The following is a 16,446-nucleotide window of genomic DNA, read 5'->3' as shown; positions in this document are numbered from 1 at the left end:
CTGATTCAGCACTCTCAGGCTAAAGAAGTTCCTCCTTATCTCTGTTCTAAAGGGTCTTCTCTTTTCCCGAAGGCTGTGTTCCAGGGTCCTTGTATCTTTTCACAATGGAAATATCTTGCTAATATCCACTCTATTCAATCCATTCTTATTTGCAAAATTCCAATTAGATCCCCTCACCCTTCTAAACTCCATTGAGTATACCCAGAAACCTTAAAAAGTCCTCATATATTAAGCATTTCATTATTTGGATTATCCTCGTGAACCTCCTCTGGACCCTCTCCGGGGCCACATCAATTTCCCTGATAGATGGTGCACAACATAATCAATTTTCCAGTCCTAACGGATCCTTCCTGAAAGAACACTAACATAACCAGCATTGTCTCGAATGCTGTCTCCTTCAGAACTCTCAAGTGTACCCCATCTAGTAGACGTGGTTTATTCACTTGCAGACTTTTCAGACTTTTCAGCACCTTCTCCTTGGTGATGACCACTATACTCATCCCTGCCTTGTGACTCACTTGATTTTTTGGGGGGTATAATACGTGTATCCGGCCGTGAAAAGTGACGCACATTGCTCATCCAGTTCCTCAGTCATTTCTCTGTTCTCGATTTCTCCTTCTCCAGCAAAGTTTTCCTGCTGCCCAATGCCTACTTGTCGCTCTGGTTTGCCCTTTATATATGTAAAGTGGTCGACACTAGCCCCTTCACCCACCATCCCCATATTCACTGACCAAACTGCTCCATTTAACCATCAATCCTGGACTCACTAACCTGCACAGTCCCATTCACCCGTCATCCCAGACTCCTTAATCTGCACCGTGTCTGTTGTTTTAATGCTTTCATTTTAACTTTCTCACTACTATATATCTAAATAAATTCTCAAATCTTTTTGAATATTAACGGCTAATTTACCCGTACATGTAATCTTCTTCCTTCTTATTTCTTTCTTCGTTGTCTTCGTTTCGTATTTTGATGATTCCCAGTCCTTTGCTTTCCAACTGCCCTTCACCACATTGTGTGAATTGGGCACTGCGTGAACAAGGAAATGAATAACATAATGATATGTGGGATTAGTGGGAAGAAAACTATACCGATTTTAAGAGAGACAATACAGAGCACTCCACAGTCGTGAGAAAGTTAAAATGGTTAGCACTGCGGCCTCACAGCGCCGGAGACCTGGGTTCAATTCCCGCTTCAGGCGACTGACTGTGGAGTTTGCACGTTTTCCCCGTATCTGCGTGGGTTTCCTCCGGGTGCTCCGGTTTTCTCCCACAATCACAAAGTCGTGCAGGTCAGGTGAATTGGCCATGCTGAATTGCCCATAGTGTTAGGTGAGGGATATATGTAGGGGTATGGGTGGGTTGCGCTTTGGCGGGTCGGTGTGGACTTGTTGGGCTGAAGGGCCTGTTTCCACACTGTAATGTAATCTAATCTCAAGTAGTACAACTATGGAAGTCCTCTACTGCACTGTAATGTTCTATAATCTAACTCGGTGTTTTACAGAGCAATTTGTGCATCCTGGTACATGAGTAACATCGGGTTATTCTGAAGACTCGGGAAATGGAATAATGTTATTTCTTGCAAAGTGTCTCTGATATGATCTTAAAGTTTTCTTTTTCTGCGTCTGTAAAGGGCAGTTAAGAGAAAGCAGCGGTTGTAATGTGTGTACTTGCGATGCCTGAAACTGACAAAACAAACACAAGTGCTTTCGAAATTTTTCTAAGATGTTTCCCTTTACACACTAGGGGTTGAAGGCCTTAGTTTATTAAGTATAGACCTGATAATGAGAGATCGTCTAATGATTATTTAATGTCTTGAAAATAACATTGCCAGTGAAAACCTGATGGATATTTCTCCTGAATGGGAGAATAACACTGGCGAAGTAACTTTCAGATATTTGGAAGGGCAAGCACTGCTTAAGGATAATAAATGTGGCTTTGCGCATGTCAAATCATGTCTCACTAAATTGAGTTTATTGAAGAGGTAACAAAGAATTTGGATGAATGCATTATGGTAGACGCTGTCAGCATCAACTTCAGGAAACATTTCGACAAGATTGGTAGGCACATTAGTGAGGTTAGGTCACATGGATTCCAGGGTACATTGCCAATTGAATACAAAACTGGCTTTAAATTAAACTTCGGAGTGGTGGTAGAGGTTTGTTTTTCATTCTCGAGGCCTGTAACCAGGGGCGTGTTGGAGGTCAATATGGTGTCGTGGAGAGTGAATATAATCTCCGAGTATAACTGGTCCTTGATCAGATAGGTTAGTGGACCAGGGAAAAGCAGATGGACTTTAATTTAAACACATTTTGGGAACGTAAAGCTGACAAGCATTATACAGTTAATGGTTTGGACCTGTGGAATATTGCTGAACAAAGTGACTTAACGTCGTAGGTGCATGTTTCCTTGAAAGTTGTGTCTCAGTTAGACAGGGTGGTGATGAACACATTTGGCATTCTTGCTGTCATTGGTCAAAGCGTTGAACACAGACGTTGGGAGATAACGTCGCAGCTGTACAAGACCTTGGTGAGACCACTTTGAGAATGTAACCAAAAACAAGGTTGGTTCTGCTGAAAGAAGTACATGGTAAAACATGAGAGGGTGCGGAGAAGATTCACAAGAATATCAAATGGTTTCAAGAGGTATGAGAGAAGATTAATTTTTTGAGGCTTTCCCGCGGAATTACGGAGGCTGGGGGGCGAATGGATGGAAGTTCATAAAATCATGAGGGGCATAAAGAGTGCGAATAAGCAAGGTATTCTTTTTCCTCAGCACAGTTGAGCGCTTAACTCGATGGCATAGTTTTAAGGTGAGACGATAAAGTTTAGAAATGACCTGAGCAAAAGATTGTTCACGCATAGGGTGGTGCATGTTCACAGTAAGCTGTCAAAAGAAATGGTGGAGTTTCGTAGAATTAAACATTTAAAAGACATTTGGATGGTTACATGAATATGAGGGATTTAGTTGAACATGGGAGACATGCTGACAAATGAGACGAGAACAGAATGGGATGTTTGGTCAATGTAGACAAGTTAAACTGAAGGATCTGGTTCCGTGTTCTGTGACTCCAGGAATCTCTGAGATGCATGAGTAGAAAAGCTAAAGGGGCCTTTCTATTGGCTACTCTCTTCGCCACAATTTAATGGCGCAATTCGGTTCTCATTTAGGTAAAGCTGAGTGAAGTAGCATTTGATAGAGAAGTGAGTACATGTAATGAGATATCGACATGAAAGTGATGCTGAGACGACAACCAGATCAGGTCGAAAGTTAATGTCGGCGATTGAAGGCCCATTCTTGATCATCAGTCCTACGTTGCTCTGTTCCATTCATTCCCTCAAATCTACTGGACAGCAGCAGTTGGAGGAGAATTACTCTCGTGTTCCGAAACAGAGGAGACCATTTAGAACCTCAAGATTGTTGCACATGGTTTGGGGTATTAGGGAAATGCAAGTGGAAATTTCAAGCTGGTTACAAACGAAGTTCTTCATCTCTCCCTTTACAGAGCTTGCACTCTCTGCAACTTGTGCTTCATTTGTTGGTCCGTTTGTAAACCCAGATTCACTGTGAATACAGCTCTCCTGCTTCATTCACAGACGGTTCACAAACTACATTTGTTTCACTGTCTGCAACATTTCATAACAGGACCCGCAGGAAAATAACACCTGGTAACTTTCCAATAACAGGGCATGAGAACATTAGAAACAGAAGCAGGTAATTTGCATCGCTCCCATACCCCCAGGCCACCCTTGTTCATCGATAACATGATTTGGGTGATTTGCTCCCAAAATTTCTCAAATGCCAAGTTTTGTTATTGCTCTCAACTCTCTGAGACATAAAAATCTACTTTCTTGTCTTTAAATATTTTCAGTGACCTCCCTCCCCAACTCGCTTGAATAGCGAATTTCCAACATTCACTGCCCTCTGCTTGAATAAAACATTTCTTATCCTTACCCCATGACCTATTTTTGTTTCAGCTGCAGAAACAGCGGGATCCTCGACCAGTGGGCTGACGGTAAGGTGAATCACTGATTATAATTGCCTTGGAGCACACGCCAAGTAGGAGCGGACACTAAACTGCTGGGCAATTGAACAGTTATATTTGGGTACTTTCGTCATCCGAATCGCAACTGAGGTAACGTCTCCCATCCACCCTCCTCGTCTGACTAAAGAAGGTTTATGTGCCCCGAATTGGGAAAAATAATGTTTTATTACATTCTTTATTTTTCTACATCTCTTTGGGAGTTTAATATCATGAGAATATCGGTTAGGGCAGTTGAATGTTCCTCCTGCAGGGTGTGGGCGGTAAAAGCCATCACATGTATCTATGCTGTCTTCATCTGCGGTAAGTACATCCAGCCACAGATCCGCAAAATCACATTGGGAAACTGGAACTGGAGACGAATGAACTTCAGATCATTTGGGAGACGGAGGGGCTTATTGAGAGTAGTTACAGGCAGGCAGTCACACCTCAGGTGCAAGAATAAGGCAAAAAGGTTTACAGTCAGGTGTCGGAAAAGGAACCAGCAGATAATGCAGGCAACTACTGTAGCCACTCCCCTGAATAAGTACACCGTTTTGAATACTGCTTGGGTGTATGACTCACCAGGAGTAATGAATAGGGTACAGGTCACTGGCACAGAGACTGTCCATGTTGCTTAGACCTGAAGGTGACAGAGGAGCACAGCATGATTCACTGGGGAACCCACAGTGAGGGGGACAGATAAAAGGTGAGTGGACGTTCCATGCTAGGAAAAAAACAGTGTTGTTATCCACGGTTCTGTTGCCTATGCCACGTGCTGGTGAGGCAACGAATGCGGAGAGATATGAGTTAAACACGTGGCTACAGGGATGTTGCTGGTGGGATGTTTTGGAATATTTGGATTATTGGCGTTTATTCTGAGGTACGTAAGATCTCTACAAACAGGATGCTCCACACCTGAATTAATGTGTAGAATAATCTTTGGGCGGAACGTTGCTCATGCTCTTCGGGCGAGTTTACACCAATTCAGCAGAGAGATGGGAAAATAAGTTGTAGTTCCAGTGTCCAGGAGGTGGAGAGGAGAAAGCTCAGAAATGAGGTTTCAAGGTAGCAAAAGTTCACTGGCAAGCAAAAAAGCTGTTTGAAGTGTATCGACTCAAACGCCAGGAGCATCCGAAATAAAATGCATGAGCTTGCAGCGCTGGTTGGTAGGTGGGACTTCGATGTTGAGGCCATTTCCGAGACTGGTATGGAACAGGGACAAGAGTGGTGATTGCAATTTCCGGGACGTAAATGTTTCACTAAGAACAGAGACAAAAATTAAAAGAGGGGGACATGTCCCATTGATCTTCAAGGGCAGTAATTCTGTAGCAGAAAATACGGTTGTGGACAAGTCTCCTGAGTCAGTATGGGCTGAGGTTAGGAACAGAAAAGGTAAAGTCATCGTGCTGTGAGTTTTATGTTGGCCTTCGAATAGTTCCAGAGGTGAAGAGAAAAGGACAGCAAAGATAAATCTGGATAGAAGTAAAAGTAGCAGGGTAGTTGTTAAATGGGGCTTGAATTTTCCAAACACTGACTGGAAATACTATACTTCGAGTATCAGATTTTGGCCAATGCGTGCAGGATTGCTTGCTGACACAGAATGTAAACAAATCCATATGGGGTGAGGTCACATTGGATTTGGTACATTGTAAAGAACCCGGCCAGTTAGTAGATTTTTGTGAGCACCTTGGTGATAGTGACCACATTTCAGTTCTGTGTTCTTTCGCTGTGGAAAGGGATGGGTATGTTCCACAGGGCAAGATAAACTGTTCGCGGAAAGACAATTATGATGCAATTTGGCAAGATTTTGTATGCATCGGATAGGAACAGAAACTGCAGTGGATAGTCACAATTGAAATGTGGAGTTTATTCAAAGCAAAGATACTGGGTGTCTTTAAGTTTATCTCTGCCAGGCAGGGAGGAAGTGATCGACCGAAGGAGCCATGGTTTACTCAAGAGGTTGAATGTCTTTTCGAGAGAAAGAAGAATACAAATGTTAGGATGAAAGGTGAGGACTCAGTTAGGACGGTTTTACTTTACAAGTTAGCCCGGAAAGACCTAAAGAGAGATCTAAGAAGAGCGAGGAGAGTATATGAGAAATCGTTAGCAGATACGATCAAGGAAATCCCTAAAGATTTTCATACGTATATAAGGAATGCAAGAATGACTGGATAAAAATTAGGTCCAATCAATGATAGTAATGAAATCCGAGGAGAATAGTGGAAGCACTAAATGAAAATTTTTCGTCAGTTTTCACACTGAAAAAAGACGAAGTTGTCGAGGAATATTTTGGTCGACAGGATTTAGTTTGACAATGAGGATGTGTTAGTAATTCTGAAAATTGTTATCATTGTTCAGTCACTTGGGTCGGAGGTGATTAATCTTCGGATTCTCTGTGAAGCCAGGTAAGAGATTACACAGCCTTTCACATTTGTCTTTATGTCGTATTTGTCGACAGGAATAGTGACAGAAGATGTGAGCAGGGCAAATGTTGTCACCTTCTTCAAGAAGAGAGTAGAGACAACCCTGGTAATTATAGACCAGTGAACCTTACTTCTATTGTGATAAAGTGTTGGAAAGATTTATCAGAGATAAGAATCATAATCATCTGGAGGGGAATACGTTGATTAAGAATATTCAACACGGTTTTATTAAGAGTACGACGTGCGACGTAAACAGTTTTGAATTCATTGATATTGAGAACAAACAGTTAGATGAGGGTAAAGAGCTTGATGTTGTCTGCATGGATTTCAGTCAGGCGTTTGATAAGTTGACCCACGGTTGGCTAGTGCATAAAATCGGGAGGCATGAGTTTGAGGATGACTTCGACTTTCGATCAAATATTGACTGACTGAAAGAAGAGAGTGTGGTGTTTGCTGGAAAATGTTCACCCTGGAGTTGAGATGCTAGTGGCGTACCGCAAGGATCTCTTTTAGGTCCACTGTTGCTTTTCATTTTGATATATGACCTGGATGTGAGGGAAGAGGAATTGCGAATTCCACTGATGTCGCTGGATTTTTGAATCGTACTGAAGGATGTAGTAGGCTACAGAGGCACACATACAAGCTGCAGAGCTAGGCTGACAGGTGGAAAATTGAGTTTAATGTGGATAAACGTGATGTGATTCACTTTGGAAGGAGCAACAGGAAAAAGAGTAGTGAGAAAGGTAAGATTGTTGTTAATATAGATGAGCACAGATATGATTAGATTAGATTAGATTACAGTGTGGAAACAGGCCCTTCGGCCCAACAAGTCCACACCGACCCGCCGAAGCGCAACCCACCCATACCCCTACATTTACCCCTTACCTAACACTACGGGCAATTTAGCATGGCCAATTCACCTAACCTGCACATCTTTGGACTGTGGGAGGAAACCGGAGCACCCGGAGGAAACCCACGCAGACACGGGGAGAATGTGCAAACTCCACACAGTTAGTCACCTGAGGCGGGAATTGAACCCGGGTCTCTGGCGCTGTGAGGCAGCAGTGCTATTGGTGTCCACGAACCTTGACCCTTAAAGCTGCCACTCAGGTTGATAGGGCTGGAATGAAGGCATACAGTTTGCTAGGTTTTTTGGTGAAGGGATTGCGTTTTGCAACCACGCGGTCATGCTGCTGCTGGACAAAAAATCTGATGCAGCGACAATTGAAGTAACGTATACAATTTTTGTTTACCGTATTATAGGAAGGATGTGAATGCTTTGGGAAGAGTTTAGAAGAGATTTAAAGGGATGTTGCTTTGTATGGTGGGAAGATCTTATGAGGAAAGTCTGAGGGAATTGAAACTGTTTTCGTTAGAGAGAAGATGCTTGAGGGTTTACTTAATTGAGACACATAAGTTAATCAAAGCGTTAGATCGGGTAGACAATGATAGCCAATGTCTTCAGATGGCGATGGCTGGCACGACGGGACATTGCTTTAAATTGAGGGGTGATAGATATCGGACAGCTGTCAGAGTTTCTTTACTCAGAGAATAGCAGGGGCGTGGAACACACTGCCTGCAACAGTAGTCTGGCCAGCTTTAGCGCATTTCAATGATCTTTGAATAAACATACGGATGAAAATGTAAAATTGTAGGATGGATACACTTCAGATTGGTTCCACAGGTCGGTGCAACGTCGAGGACCGAATTGCCTCTACTGCCCTATAATGTTCTATGTTCTATTGACATGAACAAAGTAAGTGAACACAAGATTTCATTGAGCTTGATGTCAAGGCACTTTTTCACTTTGTATGGTGGGAAGACCTTATGAAGAAAGACTGAGGGAATTGAAACTGTTTTCGGTAGAGAGAAGACGTTTGAGAGTTTACTTTATTGAGACACATAAGATAATCAAAGCATTAGATCGGGTGGACAGTGATAGCCAATTTCTTCAGATGGTGATCGCTGGCACGAGGGGACATAACTTTAAATTGAGGGGTAATACATATTGGACAGCTGTCAGAGTTTCTTTACTCAGAGAGTAGTAGGGGCGTGGAACACAATGCCTGCAACAATAGTCTGGCCAGCTTAAGTGCATTTCAGTGGTCATTGAATAAACATACGGATGAAAATGTAATATTGTAGGATGGATACTCTTCAGATTGGTTCCACAGGTCGGTGCAACGTCGAGGACCGAATTGCCTCTCCTGCCCTGTAATGTTCGATGTTCTATTGACATGAACAAAATAAGTGAACGCAAGAGTTCATTGAGGAGTGACTGAGCTTGATGTCAAGGCACCATTTCACTGAGGATGACATCAATGATCTCAACAAAATTGTACTAGTGGCAATTGGTTGCAATACCGACACGGATTGGAGTGCTTTTAAGTTCAAAGGAAATAGTTTCTGGCCCGTTGATCTTAATCCCCTCAATCCGAGGCGATCTTTGCAAGACATCTTCGGGATATTTTCATCAGCGCAAACATCTTTAACTCCTTAATTCTTGTTTTTCTTCCAACAGAAAGTCAGTCTTGGAGATTTTAACTGAATATTGCACAATCTTGCAAACAATTTGCCTCACCTCAGCTCCTGAAGCACTCTGTATCCATGTGCAGGATAGCCTGTATAACATTCAAACTTGTGATATTAAATCAGTGGTAATATTCCTGCAATAGTACTCGCAGATAATGCACTATTCCACACTAATAGGAGCGAATTGAACAACTTACGTTGGCTTCGCAGCAATATGAGGAACCTTTCAGCCTATTAAAACCATTAGAAAAGAAAAGGGTTTGCCCATTCCTTCCCCCTGACTATAACATAGTCAAAGAAGGCGTCGAGTATTTTGGATTGGATCAGAGCCACTCAAAACTATTTTAAGAAGACAGCCTGGATTGCAACATTTTCTTATTTTCAAGGTAAATGTAAAATATCTGTTCCAGTTGTTATATATCTGGTGAAACTACTCAATGTTATTCAAAACACAACGAATTTAACAAGCGTAATTAAAATACAATCAAAGAAAGAGCGATTTCGAATAACGTAGCTCTTCAAAAACTCAACAGAGTAGTATAAATTGTAACTATTAGTAATTAAGCGTTAAAATAAAGGAACATCGCAAAAAAAAGCCTTTGATTAAAAAAACATAGATTCAGATTCTCATGTGCAATTCTCCCATCCACCAGGAAAATAAATCCTGAGAAAGATCAGAGAGTGCAACCAAGAGACATTCACTGAACCTTTCAACTCTTCTGAGACCCCAATAGCTAACATTCCCCAATGTTAGTAAGGAAACAATACTTAGAAATCCTCATCAATGCGAGTCGACCGCATCAATTCAGGCTGCAGTGTTATAAACCCAAGGCCTCCCAAGATATTTAACCAGGTGGACATAACGACGCAGCTCAGCACCTTTCGTTCAATGTCTTTCTTAAAAGAGACAAGGGCAACATAACCTCTTCAGCTCTAACATCATCAGTCGAGTAAGCACATTAAGATCTTAATCAGGAAGCAGGGGGAGCCAGTCAGGGCCGAGACGCTTTGCAATCGGGCATGGAAGGAACCCTGGAGAGCCGCTTGATTTACGTAGACAGGTGCAGGAAGAGGCCACTATGCCGCTCGACTCACGAGTACAGGGACCTATTCTGTAATTGATGCTCCATTATGATGCTCCATCATGAATGGATTCGATTTAGCACAGACACACTGCTCCGCTTTATTCCCGTGGCTCTATTCCCAGTGGATCACACGTGGAATTTTAACATGGTTTTGTCGCAGTGACGAGCGAAGCCAAACGTTTTGCGTGAAGTTTCAGTTTGGCAAGATACTGAAAGTTAGAAGCTGTTGGCAATGGCTAACTGTTTCAGAAAGATAGTTGTTGTTGGGATGCTGACAACATGATGTTCAGTGCTGGGTCCCCCACAAATTGAACGTTAATGTGTGGAGAGTTCATTCAGAACCTGTATCTCTCTGTCAATCGATGTGGGGCTCTACAGAGGCATATAAACTTTTAGAATATCCTATCCTAAGTAAATATGTAATTTCTCACCCGAGCATTGTCTATTTTAGACATAAGTGCTCGCAACCAAACTTCTAATTTCAACACAATCTCTTCTTATTCTCTCGCAGCGCTACAGATTAAATTAACAGCTTCTTCACTTTCTCCTCATTGTACCATCATCTCAGGTATTAGACTGGTGACGGTCGTTTGAACTGTATCTGTAGCAGTTTTACAAAGGTGAGTAAAACTGTACTCAGTGCCCCTAAAACTCTCTTATCCATACTCGGCAATTGCTGGAAGACAGGTTTACATATGTCTTTGAACTATCTTAGGAAAACATATTACCCAATTACTGCCCCGTATGTGATATTTTTGTTGCCTCATGATCAATAACACACAGTCCAATTGTGAAAGCAACTGTTCCTAATCTGGCACCATTTCCTAAATGCAAAATGAGATGTATGTTTTTTTTCTCCCTCCATCCAAACCGCTTTAATGCATTTTAAAATTACTGTGCTCCAAAAACTGATACACGTGGTAGCACATGAGCAACGGCTGTCAGTCCAGAAAAGGACGCTAATCTGTCTAAGTTGTCTCTGCCTACCAATTCTCAACTCTTGTAGTGTTCTCAAGCCCCTTACCCATAGACCTTGGCTTAAGTGTCAATAACTTGTAAAAAGTATTCTGCAAATTCAAGTAATCCACGAAAACTGGCTTTCATTTGTGGACACCTGAACAAGCACAAACCCCGCTGGTTTATCAAATCTGACTTCCCTTTCCTGTATCTAAGCTTTTTCCTCAAACTCATATCTTGAATCCCCATGTGTCCAGTTATCACCTTTCTAACAAAGGATACTGATATGTTTCTTACATCTGACATCAAGTTGTGCAATATTTAACTTTTTTTCTGTTTTCCCTTTCAATTTATCGTTTTAAATATTTAAATATTTAGGTTTAACATACCTAATTTCCAGTCTGTTGGCATGAGAATTTCAAGAATACAAAGAAATTTGAAAGATATTCAAACATTCTTTCTTTTCGATCCAACATCGTACAAGCTCAGGCAGAAGGCTAGATGTTGAGATTTGGATTTGTCGGCATAGATTGGTGGGATCGAAGGGTATATTACAGAGATGCATGACGCTGCAACTTTTTCACTGGCTCCATTGTCATCTCCATGAAAACTCTGTGATGAAGCACATTTCATGCAGCAACTTACCAAACTTCACTTACTTTAGTTTTTTTTCAGCTGGTGCTCATTATTAATTCCAATCTCCCAGTTTCGCACTTTCCTGCAGCATTTCTGGAAACATTTCTCTGCCCTCCTGTGTGGTGACGGAACGAATGTTTTCCCCCCAGCGGGCAAGGCAACCTCCATCACCAATTGAATGTACAGGAGGATGGTACCCACTCATTTTCAGAAAGTGCAAGAATCACAACAGTACAATGAAATTGTCACCTCAAGGTCACTGACAGCACAGTCCTCCCCCGAACGTGAGGTCGCAGGTTATGCTCAAAGAGGTGACACAAAGCTGTGCAAACATCTGGAGTCAGCTATTTTGTGATACTTGGCCATCTGGTGAATTATGAGAGACACGGCTAAAAGGGTTGACTGGTGGCACAGCGATTAGCACTTCTACCTCACAGTGCCATAAACCGAATTTGGATTCCAGCTGAGATGACGATCTGTGTGGAGTTTGCACATTTTCCTCATGTCGTCGTCGGTTTGCTCTTGTCTCCTCCAACAGGTCAAAGACGTGCGGGTGAGGTGAATTGGCCATGTTAAATTGCCCATACTGATCGTTGCATAATTATTTGGAATATGGGTCTGCGGGTTACGTTTTGGAGGGACAGAAGTGGGCTTGTTGGGCCGAATGGACTGTTTCTGTATTGGAAGGAATCTAATCTAAAAGCTTGCATTGTTAACGCCTGCAGCTCGCCTCTCAGCCGTGGAACATTCTATGGTTTTTAAAGTGTGTCAAACGACTTTCTGTGTCTTTTTTACTGAGAACTTTATAGAATGGATGACTATGTTTTTTGCATCGTAAAACCCCGATAGCATACGGTGCAAAGCAATAACAGGAAACAGAACAGAGCTTGTGGTTTCAAAAAATATAAGTTCCATCCATTATGTTATCGGCGATATAGACGATGCAGTGACCTAAGCAATGTTACGCTGGTGTGTGTTTGCAAAAAAACGCTTGTGTTTAATAAATGCCATCTGATTGATTTCCAGATTCAAATTTGTGGAATTATTTATTCTATCTGAAACAAATCGGTGTAATCAGCAGGATCCTGGCTACTGGTCTAGACCGGAGAAGAGTACTGAATAACATTGCAAAGAATCAGAGGTCAGTAATTATTGACTTGTTAAAAGTGAAGGATAGAGTGGCAGTGCTGTCGCGTCGGAGGTGAGCGCAAACAGACAGGGAAGGACTTCTTTACCGAGCATATAGTCCGAGAGGTAGTTCAAAGGGGAGATAACCCATGCAAAAGTCTTCACGCTAAAGTAGGAGTGGAGACTGGAAAATGGCGCTGGAGACATGATATTCCGATGTCAGTGTTAGTATTCCTTTCTGGGAAAAGGACATAGAATAAATTTGTGCGATCCAGGAGAGATCAATTTCAGCAGGAATGAACTCAAGGGAGATGCAGCCGGTGCAAAAACACACAACATTAGGGGGCAGTGGGTAAATCCGATCGTTGGACAAAAGTGCGTGAGTAAAAACGTTCCTTCTTAGGGAAGAACACGAATATAAATGGGGAAACCCACTTCAGCGTCAAGAGATTCACACGGGGTATCTCCCGTTTGAACTACCTCACGGACGAGATGCGAGGGAAAGATGTCCCTCCCTGTTTGTTTGCGCTCACTTCTGACGTCACAGGGCTGCCACTCTCGCATTCACTTCCAACAAGTCATTAATTACTGATGTCTGATTCTTTGCAAAATTGTTCAGTATTCTTGACCAATTACTGGACAGTGGACCCCTGGGTTTTCACATGAATCAATATATGACAGGCAGACATCCATTGATAAAGCAATTGAGAAAGGGAGAGACAGTAATCCTTCCAGGACCTACATCAACACCGAAAATTGTTCTTGGGTGAAAAGAAAGAAAGGACCAAGAAAGTTGCAGTTAGTTTCGTTCACAAATTGACCGGCCTCATCGATCAAATGTTGGAATCCACAAAGAAATGTACCAAAGAAAACAAAATCCTTCAATTCGGAATGGGCGAATTGGAAAAGTGTATCCAGTTTTTGGACTATAATCAGAAACGGTCATTGCCATCTTATAGTTCTGGAGATGATCCATCCACACCGCTTCCAATATTGAACGCGTCGTCTAAGGTGGTAATATTGTATTCAATGCAAGTGCGGGACGATGGAGAGAATGCTCAATTCCATCACAAACCGTTCACCACTTGTGAACAATGGCTCGTGTGCTGCCGAAAGACCAATTGCGTGAATGCCAAATTTTGGTCAGAATTAGACATGATTTGGATGCGCCACCGACTACATCTTAAGGATATCTACCAACCTGTCTGGGCTGCGGATCGACGGCCAAGTCGTGCCTCGCATAGGCGGGTCTGACAAATGTCATGTTGTACAACAGAAAAAACATGACGATGGTAATGGTCGGTGGCTCAAGTTGTCCCTGACAGTACATGAATAGAGGACAAACAAGAAGCTTCTGGTAGATGGAGGGCCAAACTCCAACGAATGTTGGGCAAACCGCTCACCAGTTGATACTAAAATAAGCAATAATAAACAATAGAAGGGAGAAGATCCGCCCGAATATGGCAACAACTCTTTGATACCTATATAGCAAAGACAGGAAATCCACAGGCAAATCACTCTGAACAAACATTTACACAGGTTTTCAAGGACGGGATGTCACTCGCGCAACAGGCAATCCTAAAGTTGGGAGTCGTTGTCCTACAATGCAACAAAGCCTTGATAGAATGTGTATCGGACGTTAACGAAGGGATGCGAGATAAGAAAACCCGGGCGAATAAACCTCGAAGCAGTGGGCGCCATGTAAGAAAGGAATTGAACTACACAGAGAGGCTGAACAGGCTGGGGCAGTTTGCCCTGGAGCGTCGGAGGCTGATGGGTGACCTTACAGAGGTTTAAAAAATTATGAGGGGCATGGATAGGATACGCAGAAAAAGTCTTTTTCCTGGGGTCGGGGAGTCCAGAACTAGACAGCATAGGTTTCGGGTGAGAGAAGCAAGATATAAATGAGATCTAAGGGGCAACGTTTTCACGCAGATGGTGGTACGTGCATGGAATGAGCTGCCAGAGGCTGTGGTGGGGGCTGGTACAATTGCTTCATTTAAGAGGCATTTGGATGGGTATATGAATAGGAAGGGTTTGGAGAAATATGGGCCGGCTGCTGGCAGGTGGGGCTAGATTGGGTTGGGATATCTGGTCGGCATGGACAGATTGGACCGAACGGTCTGTTTCCATGCTGTATATCTCTATGACTCTATAACTCTAAACAAAACCAACACACTCTTGTCGAAATTGTGGCAACAAGGGCCACTTTACCAAGTTTTGAAGGGAACGTAGACAGAGCAAAGCAAAGTCTGGAAGTGTCTATCAATAATTTGACTAAAGGATCCAATCTGAAGACACTTGTTGGGTAAAACATGGCAAACCAACAAACAGCCATATCACATCAGACTGACGTCCGCCAGCCCCCATGGGGATGAGTGATAAGGAGAGTAGGATTTACGTGTCTGCATTAGTTGGAGGTAGACAATGTCAGATGCTTGTAGACAAGGGAGCCTCCATGTCTATTACTGATCCACCACTTCTCAAAACGAACAAAGTGGTTTCTGGAGCGGGGATTTACGGACATCTAACCCTTGTGCATTTGAGCGAGACCACTCTCGCCAAGATCAATAACCTGTATATAATGATGTGTATGTAAAAATAACTCGGGAATCATTAAAGGGAATGATGTCATGAAGGATTACGAGATCCTTATAGATTGTGGGAAGGGTAAATTAATCTAGCCCCTTTCTTATGGGAAAACGGAAACGAAATGACGACTAGTGTGAGTTATGTGGCTACCGTCCACGCCACATCCCCCATAGGACGTGATTGGCAACTGTAGCATAACCACTTTGGTGCCATGTTTGGCTCCGGGGGTATGGGCAGAAAGTAAACTAGATAGAAGCTTGAATAAAATCGACCCCATTGTCGTGGTGGGCTCTGAACACAAGGTGCAACGGAAATATCCTTTAAAACCGTCTGCTTGACGGGCTGATGTGGAAATTGTAAGTGGACTGGTGGAAAAGGGAATTCCCAGGGAAACGAAGTACATTGCAAATTCCCCACGTGCCCAGTCAGTACACCTGACCGGATTTACAGACTGAAAATTGATTACATGGCCTTAATTAAGGTAATTCTAAATTACTCAATATAGTCGCCAGTACAGGCATAACCTTAACTGGACTCTCCCCGTTTGCAAAATAAATCTTTTCTGTACTGAATATTGCAAATCGATTCTGCTCTATCGCCCTCCATCGTGATTCCCAACATAAGTTTTCATTTATCTTTGTGGATATACAATATATGTGAATTAGACTTCCAAAGGATTCCATAATAGTCCAGCCACATTTCACCGTCTAATGAGTAATGTACTGAGCAATGTCGATTTGTCCCATAGCAGGACAAAACACCAATATGTCGATTTCATTATCCTGCCTTCTGAGTCAAAACCAGGACATCAGGAAGATCTGTAATTAGTCCTCAAACACTTGCAGGATAGAGGGTTAAAAGCCAGACCGCAAGAGCACAGGCTGAAAAAAGTAAGGTTTTTATTTAATTGGGACAATTCAACTCCCAAGGCACGAAAGAAGTGCCTGTACTGGAGAACCGCAATACAACAAATGCCACCACCTGTGATAGTCAGTCGTGTGAGAACGGTATTGGGCTTGTTTAATGACTGCTGGAATGCTATCCCAGAGTTTGCCAAATTTATTGATCCC

Source organism: Chiloscyllium punctatum, chromosome 43, assembly GCF_047496795.1.
Source record: "Chiloscyllium punctatum isolate Juve2018m chromosome 43, sChiPun1.3, whole genome shotgun sequence".
Taxonomy (NCBI): Eukaryota; Metazoa; Chordata; class Chondrichthyes; order Orectolobiformes; family Hemiscylliidae; genus Chiloscyllium; species Chiloscyllium punctatum.
The sequence above is the reverse complement of the archived record's forward strand: the minus strand, read 5'-3'. Positions refer to the sequence as shown.